Consider the following 12227-nt stretch of genomic DNA (forward strand, 5'->3'; position numbering starts at 1 on the left):
AGACTCTGCTACATTGGAATGCATCTCACACCATCCCATACCTTTGAACAAATAGTTGGACCAATAATCAACGTCGTACTTTTGTAGCAACCAATCATGTGTTGCGGCCGATATAGATGCTAGTTCATTGACTACATCGTTGAACTCTTTAGATGTATAAGCGTACACAATTTTCACAATTACTACCTAGTATTGCTCTCTCAATGTTTTCTCGAGTCTACCATTAGCCTTCATGAAGCTCGCCTCTAAATAGTGCAGACAATAACCATGCGGCGATGAAGGGAAGACTCTCTCAAGTGTGCTCACAAGGCCCTTAGACCAATTTAAAATGAATGTAATAACTTTGTCATAGTTGTCTTAACTGTACAACACCTTCACGAGAGTAGCAAGTAACCATGTCAAATTCTCATTTGTTTCGTTGTTAACGATAGTGAACGCTACATGGAAGAAATGCTCATTGCCATCTTTGGTGGTTGCACCTAATAAAATCCCACCGTACTTGTCAAGTAAATGAGTTCCGTCAAAAAAAGTAATGATCTACACCCCTACTTGAACCCCAACAAACAAGCCCGAAAAAAGAAGAACGCGCATTTAAGCCGCTCAACATTATTCTCAATGATAACAACACTACTAGGATTCATCTCTGCCATTTTGTTCACATACCAGAGAAGTAAATCGTAGCTATTAACCTTGCTACCATGAATGGCGGCCCTGACAACCTCCTCCCCAATCCAAGCACACTTATACAGTAGGTAAGCACCATGGTCCCGCAATATGGCTTTCCATATGCCAATAACTCTATACAATGGGGCCTTCTTGAGTTTCTGCATTACACTGTGAGAGACCCATTTTTTGCTTGCTTTAGGGTGAGTTGTTATATCTATGCCTCCACCGCAAATGTGCGTTGCTTGTATTGTTTTCACTCTGAAGATGTTTATGGTTTCCTCTTTGGATGCATGCATGTGCCATTGGCAATCCGAAGCTGCTCACATGATGGTTACCCTTGTTTATCATTTTTTATAAATGTAAAGTCAAAATTTATCTTATGGCATTGCTGTGTAGGTAATCTTTGAACTAGTCTACATTGTCGTTGGCCTACTTTTAAAGTCGATCCATCAAATGTTTGTGAATACCAAGCTATATTGAGAACCCCCGCGGGAGGATATTAGAACATAAAAGTCTACACTTGGCATTCATGCTTTCTGAGAAGAAATCCCTACATGATAATGCATAACACAGACAATATCACTAACAACGCATATTATAGAGAAATCATAAAAACTATGCAGAAACATATATTCATACATAGTACTGTTGTATTTTAAAAACATAGAAATTGTACTACACATGAAGTAGTGGTACTACACAAGACACTAATTTAATACACATGAAAGCATTTTAATACACAGATACACACAATTTAAAAGTACTCATTATTGTATTACGATCAGATTTGGCCGTACTTTTTTTTCAAAAGGAGATGTGACATGTAGGAAAAAGTCCCTCCAACTTTTTGCTTTTTACACAAGGGCATTTTTGAAAATTCACACACACTAAACTGACAATTTCGATACCAAAGATTAAAAGAAATTGGGCTGGAAAAAGAAGAGACTATATGGAATTTGACAATATTAAAAAACTTGAAAAGAGAAAATGAAACTTTCTAGGAACTAGTAAGTAATTTTCACTATTTAAATTACATACATAAACAACCATATAATGTTTGAAAAATAAAATCAAGTTTATTATCATTTCCTACATAACCACTCAAACGAACGACTGTGACATGAGTGATACAACCGAGAAAAACATGAGAGTAAATGTTACATTTGCCCATATAAATTTACATGTTGACTTTTTCAAAAACAAAAAATTATGATATTTATTAAAGCAAATAAAATTTATTATTATATTCAAGTTAATGGTTGGCATATCGCGGATGTGATAGTCATGGCTTAACCAAAGAAGATAATTAAAAAGACTAGATATTTATTTATAATTAAGGAGGATAATTAAAATAAATTATTTAATGGAGAAAATAAATTATTTTATTTATAATAATTACAAAACTAGATATTTATTTATATTTAATTATTTTACATATTAACATATCATTACTTATATTAAGGGTATTAAAGTAATTCTATACAATTCTCTATCTCACTTTTCCCATTCTCAATATTTATTCTTTCCAACTAATTTTTTTTTCATTTTTATTACCATTATCATTACTATTATCTTTTTCATTATCTTTACCATTACTATTTTTTTTATTCCTATTTTGTGATCCAAATGGTTTCTATTCCGTGATCCAAACGGATTCTAAGTCACCATTATAACTGCCCGAACTATAAAGACAAACAAATGAATTTGTCCTTGTCAATCTCATTTTTTATTTTGTAACAAGAGAGGTGTGAATGAGGAAGAGATGGGATTAAATTTTACATTTATAAATTTACAAGATGAGACTTTTAAAAAATTATTATTTTATAATATTTATTAAAAAAAATAAAATTTATTATTATCATCAATTCAAATTATGGTTATCGTACTGCTGATGTGATTGTCATGTGACTATATTATCACTTAAAAATAATTATTATTATAGCTTGGACAATTATAAAGACAGACAAGAACCATTTCTTTTTAACAATCTCATTAATCTTTATTTTGCAACTTTAGCAAAATAATAATAATAATAATAACAATAATAATAATGCCGTTCCGCGCACAATAAATTAAGGATAGGGATGTAAGACTGAAAAAAAACATGTGATTAAATGTTACACTTTAGGGCCATTTAACCAAGTAGCCCCTTTTTTTTTTATTAAACCAAATGGCCCTAGGGCCATTTTAATTATCAAAATGGCCCTAGGACCATCACATCACCCATGTGGGTGATGTGATATGCTGACTGGGCGCTGACTCAGCGCCCAGTCAACGCTGATGTGGCATTTTTAAATAAAAAATCTTGATTTTTTTTATTTTAACCCCTGAATTGTTTTATAATCAATAAGTTGGCTTATTCTTGGGGTTTTTTAACCAAATTTTTTAAAAAAAAATTTATTAAACTTTTAAAATTTATTAAACTTTTAAATAAATTTTTTAAAAATATATAAGTGTGTTTTTTTAATTTAAATCCCTTATTTGTTTTATAATTAACAAATTATCTTTTCTCTTTGATTATTTAACCCAAATTTTATTTAAAAAAAATTATGTACTTTTTAATTTATTAAATAAATTAATTTTAAAGAATATATTTGAATATGAAAACACAAATTTTTTAAGGGAATAAACAAGGGAACTTAAAAATAATAAAAAAATACACAACATATGTGTTATAAGGGAATAAACAAGGGAACATATAAAACTGTGGTATTATATAGTTTATAATAATTATCTCATCTTAATTTAATTTTCCTCTAAATTATGTATTATTTTTTTTTAAGGATGAGTAATACTGAAGTAACTATGATTGTTTATTGGGGTGGACATTTACAAGAGTCTAATGAAAATGTTACTTATTTGGGAGGCTATAAAACTGTGGTTGGAGTTCGAAACAACAGTAATTTGAATGAGTTACAAGAAACAATTGCTGCAGCTATTAACTTCAATTTAGGCGACAATTATATGAACATCAAATGTAGCTGGCCTATGGATCGACACACTAGTACTATAATCAACATCGATAATGATAGAGAAACATTACTGATGTTGAGATTGCGTACACCAATATTATATGTGGATGAAGGAGGACCACGTGTAATCCCAACCACGACATCGATTGCGCATACATTGTAAGCTCATGGACTTATTACTTAATGAGATTTATATGTTCCCTTGTTTATTCCCTTATAACACATATGTTGTGTATTTTTTTATTATTTATATGTTCCCTTGTTTATTCCCTTAAAAAATTTGTGTTTTCATATTCAAATATATTCTTTAAAATTAATTTATTTAATAAATTTAAAAAGTACATAATTTTTTTAAATAAAATTTGGGTTAAATAATCAAAGAGAAAAGATAATTTGTTAATTATAAAACAAATAAGGGATTTAAATTAAAAAAACACACTTATATATTTTTAAAAAATTTATTTAAAAGTTTAATAAATTTTAAAAGTTTAATAAAAAATTTTTAAAAAAATTTGGTTAAAAATACCCAGAGTAAAGTCCAACTTATCGATTATAAAACAATTCGAGTGAAAACTGAAAAAAATCAAGATTTTTTTATTTAAAACGCCACATCGGTCTGGTAGGGCATTGAGTCGGTGCTATGCGATCAACAAGATATCACTATCGTGCCTTGGGGCCAGTTTTGATAATTAAAATGGCTCAGGGTCGAGGGCTACTTTGTTAAATGGCCCTACACTTTTACGTACCAACCTAAATTTTCAATATCAAAGTTTTATATTATTTTGCAACATGACTGTCATGAATGAGAACAAGATGTGATTAAATGTTACATTTAGCCATATAAATTTACAAGATAAGATTTAAAAAAAAAACTATTATTTTATGTTAAAAAAATAAAATTTATTATTATCTTCAAATTTATGGTTGCCATACTGTTGATGTGATTGTCATGTAACCACATTATCACAAACAAACAAACAAAATTAAAATTGTAGCTTAGGCATCTATAAAGACAAACAAGTGCTTTTGACTTTTTTTCAATCTCATTATTTTTTTATTTTTGTAATTTTTAGCTGATAATAATAATAACTAGGTAATGAACAAAATAGTTCCTATTAAGTTAAAGGTATTATCTTATGACTTTTGAATATTTTTTAGAGGGTCCTTTTTTTCTAACATGTTTAACATAAATGTAGGTGATATTGATATGATTAACTTTCAATTTTTTTAAACGAAAAACACATAATTTTAAGTAAAACTCATAATTTTAACTGGAAACTCATAATTTTAAACGATAATGTCAGATTTTAAGTGAAAAATTATGATCTTGATACGAAAACACTGCAATATTAAATGAAAACTATATATATTAAGCGAAAAATATACGTTGTAAGATAGAATAAACTAACGGAGTGAGCTGTATTAATTGAAAAGTAAACTGTTTGAAAAAAAAATTGTCTAGTAATTTCAAATGTCATAGGGTCTATTTCGAATATTTTGAAACTTTCATTGAGTTATAATTTATTTTTCTTAATAATAATAATAATAATAATAATAATAATAATAATAATAATAATAATAAATATGATGATAATGGAAGAATGCAGTTGCTCACAAAATAAATTAAGGAAAGGGATGTAAACCTGAAAAAAAAACATGTGATTAAATGTTCCAATCCACCTGCCCAATTTTATAAAATTAAAGTTTCTTAGCAAATAATAATAATAATAATAATAATAATAATAATAATAATAATGGAAGATGTGGTCCAGCACAAAATAAATGAAATAATGCTGATGATGATTAAATGAAGGATAGAGATGTGAGCTTGAAAAAAAACATGTGATTAAATGTTACAATCTACCAACCCAAATTTATAAAATTAAAGTTTCATGCAAGTTTTTACTCCCTCAATTCATTTTTATCTTTCGTGGTTAATCGAATCTCACATATCTAAAAGCTTAGTTATTTCATAAAATTTATAAATAATTATTTATATTTCTAAAATTATCCTTAATTTATATTTTTATATTCTCTTATATTTAATTCTAACAAGATAGTTGAATATAATGTTAAGTATAATTTTGAAAAAAATAAATAAATAAATACGTCTTGATGTTAGAAAATGACAGATAAAAAAACATGGATTTGGGATAGATAAAAAAAGAATGGAGGGAGTATTATTTCTATACTATTTATTCAAATAAAGAAAATTAACAATTATTTTGGACTAATTTAATGTAATAATTACAGTAAAAACTTAATTATTTGATTTGAAATGTAAAGCATTAAATGTATTGGTACAAAATATAAATTTATATAAAACATTTTTTTTTTTGAAAAGGTGGATGAACCACTATTCATTAAAAACAAGGAACGAGTACAGAAGAGGAGAAAACACCCAAGAAGGGGTACAATAAAAATACGACAAGGAGTGGAGGAAAGAACAAGAAGATACAGAAGACCAACCCGTAGAGAAAAGAACAATCCAATAGGGGTACAAAAGATACAATAGAACTAGATCTCGCTAGTCGCCCGAGGCAGGGGGCTCCACAGGGAGCAGTGAGGATCCGCGATCTCGGATGAGAGAAACTCCAAACTTCATTTAACCTTCGCTAGCGGCTCCTCAATTTTCGCCCTCTTAGTATCAGGAGCTGCAGAAAATCACAACAGAACCATACGCTCAATCTCTAAAATCAAAGCAGAAGGCGGGAGACAAATAGTATTAAAAATGCGAGCATTTCTTTCAAGCCAAATATTCCAAGTGATAGCCTTCACAAGCAAATCCCAAAAGTATAGCAAGGATTTTGGAAGAGACTAGCGCCATTCACCCCAAAGATCAAGAAGAGATCTAGGGATGCGACGGATCTCTAATAAATGACCAAAGAAGGTCCAAATATGGGTAGCCAAGGGGCAGTGCATCAGGAGATGCTCAGCAGTCTCGACCCCAGCATGGCACATCACACATGTAGACATAGGTAAAACATTACATCTACGCAAGGCGAGATTGTCTAAAGTCAAGATCTTGTTATCCCAAGATAGCTAGTTAAAGAGGTTAATCTTTTTCGGGCAATCACCCTTAAGGATGACATTGGTCTTAAGACAATGGATACCCCCATCGATTAAAAAGTTGTAGAAGGCTTTAACAGAGAACCTTCCATTTGGAGATAGTTTCCAACGCCTCTCATCAATCCCAGAAAAGGATTGGAAGTGGAGTGAGTTGAGCAGAATGCTTACTGCAGGCGAATCACCGAAGGTAAGGGGGGACCCACTGCTAACAAAATCATCGATTGTTTCTTCCCTAGACTGAGCTAAGAGGAAAAGATGGCGCCAAATGTCAGCAGGTGCACACCCCTTGACCCAGTTGTCAAGCCAGAAAAGAGTGGAGGATCCATTTTTGACAATTAACACAGAATTTTTCCTGAATGCTGGCAGGGAATGTAGGATACCATTCCAAAAGAAGGATCTATGTCTACATTGCTTGTGATATAAATTCCATGATAGGATACTTTTGAAGTAATTTTCCTTAATGATATTCTCCCCACATCAATGGCTCCCAGAGCTGATCTTCGACCACCATTTTCCAAGGAGGGCATTGTTAAAAGTTTGGAGATTCAAAATTCCCCACTCACCAAGCTCAGTAGGTCTACATAACCTCAAATATGTAACCAGTGGCATCATTGTCTATTTTGTCTTTAAGTATTATAGTATATACTGTAAAAGTTTTGTATTTTGTGAACAAATGACATGTGGCTACTGGGAATGATCATTTATGAACAAAGTGTTCTAAATCTGAATGGTATTTTGTATTCTACATACATATTGAATTTTTCTATAAGCTTTTAATTTCTGTAGGGATTTAACACAGGATAAAGCAATTTACCTTGTACATGTGGATTATTGCCTTATTTTAGTATCCAAGATGAGCACAAGTATTATAGCAGCTTACAGAGATTTATAGCTTCATTTATAAGCCAGAAAATTACAATAGAGAAAATTGAGGCCAACTTCACATTTGTATTCCACAGAGATTAACTTTGTTGCAAGGAACCTGCAAAACAGAGGAAAGGAATAGAAGAGAAGAAGAAGAGAAGAGAATGAGAGGAGAAATAAAGATTCGAGAGAAGAAAGAAGGATAATTTGGCCAAAGATGCCCTCCCTTTCATTCATGATTCCACTTATATGCAAATCATTACAAAATGGTAACAGAATTGAAACAAACTAATAACCTGGCATTTCAACAAACACGTTCTTTAGTAGAACATTATGCAAAACAATCCCAACCTTCTCAATTAACCTCTCTCCTAATTACATCATTCATCATTAACTATGTAATTAATCATTCCATTAATTACTGAATTCATCCCATCACACAGTCTTCATACATGTTGGGCCTCTTTCCATGATTCGAGCGCACACTCCTTCTCATAGCTGTGACAGTCCTACTGGTGGAGTTTGGGTTGTTCACCTCCTCGCATCAAACATTGTGGATGAACTCACCCAAAGCTCCTCCTCTCTTGATCGAACAAGGAAGAGGACAGTCGTTGTGCGTGTGATGGAACAGATTAGGGTTCGTGATGAAATAGGGGAAGAAAGGGCGGGAGTCCACATGGCATCCACGTGTGAACTTGTTTAGCTGAGTGTGTGTGACGTGGCAAGCCACGTTGGCTCCCCGTTACCGTCGTAAGGCGCGGTGACTAAAAAAACATAATAACAAATGTAAGTGACCAAATCTTAACTTTTTTTTAGGTGAGTGACTAAAACAGAAACAACCGCATAGGTGGGTGACCATTTGTGTTGTTTACCTTCTTATTATTATTATTATTATTATTATTATTATTATTATTATTATTAGTGAACTGAAATAGAAAGTTAGTCTTAAGTGGAGTTATTATTATTATTTTTAATATTTATAGATTTATTTTAATAATTTAACAATAGAGGGTATGTGTGGAAATTTCATTGGAATGGCGTCTCAATATGATAAACACGTGGCGCTGGCCTGATCTCTTGCGATGAGCTGCGCGATTGTAAAACTTAGCCTTCACACAATTACCTTATTGTCCTCATATGAATGCCATATTACACACAAATACATACTAAATAAGTGTATAAAATATTATAAAAATGTGTTTAATTATACACTTATCAGAGGATGAGGGTGGGATGGTTACCGACGATGATAGAGAGAAAAGAGTATGGAGATGATTGGGATAAATGAGAAAAGGGCAAACTAGGAATATGAAAAAGTGGGGATTTATTAGTCATTGTGAAACTTCTAGGCCTTTCTTGGTTAATTTGAAACTATAAAGGGTTGCTAATTAATTTTCCCTTTAAAAGCACAAGTAAAAAGTAAATTTCTTTTAATATAATTTTTATATTATTTAAATCATCTATGTATGTATATATAAACATAAACACATATTATTCAAAAGGGTCAAGTTTATCATCATACCTTTTGCTTCTTGAGGGCCTGTCTCTAGTGACCAGCCACCGATCTCTAGTGACCAGCCACTGATTTCTCGGCTCACCACCACCGACCACCACATAAATCGACCACACAATTAGGATGTGAATTCAGAAAAAATATGAGATTAAGATGAAAATTTTAAATAAAGTTTTGTCATTCTTTAACATTTATCCAAATAAATAAAATTCATTATTATTTTAAAATGATTTTTATATTATTATTAGAGTAAAATATAAAAAAAAAATTATTTTATTTTATTTTGTATTAAATGTCTATTTTTGTTTTAATGTTTAAATTTAATATTTATTTTTTAGCTTAGATTCATGTAGGGCTAAACTCTTAAGCTCAGACAAAATATAAATTCATATACAAATATTTCCTCTTGTACCTCCGTAAGAGTAGAAGAGATTTTTTTATTTTTTTTATTTTTTTATTTTTTGAAAAAAGAGTAGAAGATGGATGCTTGTATATATGATTTATCAATATTTATTTATTTTCCCCAAAATTTCTCATTTTACACTACAAATACATAAATGATATGGCACATTTGAAATTTACAAATAAAAGTTAATTAATTTCAAATGATATAACTTTTATATTATTTAAAATTATATATATACCCTCATAATATTCAAAACAATTCTGCGTGGAGCCATACAAAACATTCAATTTTCGGACATAAATTCAAGGAAAATGTGGGATTAAGTGTTACAATCTAGTCACATGAATTTATAAGTATAATATTTGAATTGGTCCCTCTACTTTTCTCTCTTTTTCCTTTTGGTCCCTCTACTCAGAAATGCGCCCCACTAATCCCTCTACTCTTGAAAATGACCCAATTTAGTCCCTCTACCCTTAATCTATTCCCATCTAGTCCATCTACTCTTGAAAAATACAGCCAATAATTGGCCTATTTTAGAGTAGAAGGGACTAAGTGGAACCATTTTCAAGAGTAGAGGGACTACTTGGGAGCATTTCTGAGTAGAGGGACCAAAAGGGAAGAGAGATAAAAGTAGAGGGACCAATTCGGGTATTATACCGAATTTATAAGATGAAAATTTCACATAAATTTTTATTATTTCTTAATATTTATCCAAATAAATAACTTTCAATATGATTTTGAAATGGTTTTTATACAATAATAATTACAGTAAAATTCAAAACTTTTTTATTTTGTATTATTAGGTATATTTCTTTATATTTAAGAAGATGTTTGGATTGAAGGATAGAACACTGTTAGAGTGAGATTAATTATAAATAATATATAACTATGTTTGGATATGTTATTATTAATTTGGGAATGGGTATTGTAGGTAATATTATTATATATAGTGAAGGTATTTCATTACCCCTAAAATTGGGGCCATAGAGGAGAATAAATACTATTGATAGTGAATTGATATTTTTGCCCCTCGTTAATATTTAATTAAATAATAATAATTAATTTAAATAACTAATTATAATAATTAAATTAAATTATAAAAAAATAAATTGAGCCATTTAAATATTATAATAATTAAAATAAATAATAACTAAAAGAATTATTTAATATACATATTACATTATAATAATTAAACTAAAATGACATGTTTGCCCCTATGTAATTAAATAACATAGTTAATAAAAATATCTCATTATGGTAATTAAAGTGAGATGACACTTTTACCCGGTTGATATTTAATTAAATAGATTATTGATAGTGAAATAACAATTTTGCTCCTAGTCATGATTTAGTTAAATAATAACCATTAATTTAAATAACTAATTATAATAATTAAAGTAAATTATATTGAACATAAATTGAGTTATTTAAATATTATAATAATTAACAAGTTTAATATACATATTACATTATAATAATTAAAGTGAAATGACATTTTTGCCTCTACATAAATTTAATTAAATAGAATAATTAATAAAAATATTTAAGTATGGTAATTAAAGTGAATTATTTAATTGGTTAAAAGTAAAATAATTATTTATTCTAAATATTTAATTATAATAATTACAAATACTATATATTTATTTATATGTAATTATTTTATATATCAACATATCATTATCTATTTTAAGAATATTAAAGTAATTTACATATAGTTCTCTATCCCACTTTTCTAATTCTCAATATTTATTCTTTCCAATCGAACACATTCTCATTCTCATTATCATTACTTTTCCATTGTCATTATCACTACCTTTCCCATTATATACCATTATCATAACTATTCCATGATCTAAACGGACCCTAGGTTTAATATTTGTTTTAATACCAAGATATACATCAGGAGAAGGGTATTTATCAATCTCTCACAATGCCCTAGAATATAAATTTTATACAATTTTTTTTTCTTATTTACCATCTCCACTATATTAGACTCCGTATTTTACTCTTTTAAGAGATTAATCGTTAACGTTCAAATCTCTGGTTTATCAACATTAAAAAAAAATATTCTCATTTTAGTCTACAAAGATGTAACAAAATGGCACTTTTTAAATGTGTGCATAAAAAACAAATTTCACCCACTACAGTATTAAATTATTTACATTATATACATATAAAACAAGTGGAAATTGCCAAAAAAACCCTACAACTTTGCCAAATTGCCAAACAAACCCCCATAGTTTGGAATACCCAAAAAAACCCCTTCCTTTTTCAACTCCATGATTTTGAAACCCCCAAAGTACATGAACTGGCATTAAAGCGGAGTGTATTTAAAAATTTTATGGACGAAAATGCCCTTATGACGGGAAGTCGTGGGTCGCACCCATTTTCGGTGGTGTGAGAGGAAGTGGGTGGGTTTTTTTCTTAGGCATTACAGTTTGCTTGTCTTCTCTCAACTCGCGACTCAAACTCAACTCGCGTCTCCAGCTCTTCTCTTCCCACCGCAGCTCTTCCCTTTCCACCCGTGCCCTCGAAGAAGAAGTCCCAGTGCAAGTATTCGAGCATTTCGTCACTTTGCGATCTAAGGTATTCATTATGGTTTTTTTGTTAACTATTCTTACTGAAGAGACATTTTTCGGTTTTTGGTTTGTGATTTTTTGTTTTTGTTGGAAGACATTGAAGCTTTCGAGGGGATTAATCGGGTGGGGTTTTTGTTAGTCTGCAGGGGAGATGTCTC

The sequence above is a fragment of the Dioscorea cayenensis genome, unplaced genomic scaffold (assembly GCF_009730915.1).
Source record: "Dioscorea cayenensis subsp. rotundata cultivar TDr96_F1 unplaced genomic scaffold, TDr96_F1_v2_PseudoChromosome.rev07_lg8_w22 25.fasta BLBR01000162.1, whole genome shotgun sequence".
Classification (NCBI taxonomy): Eukaryota; Viridiplantae; Streptophyta; class Magnoliopsida; order Dioscoreales; family Dioscoreaceae; genus Dioscorea; species Dioscorea cayenensis.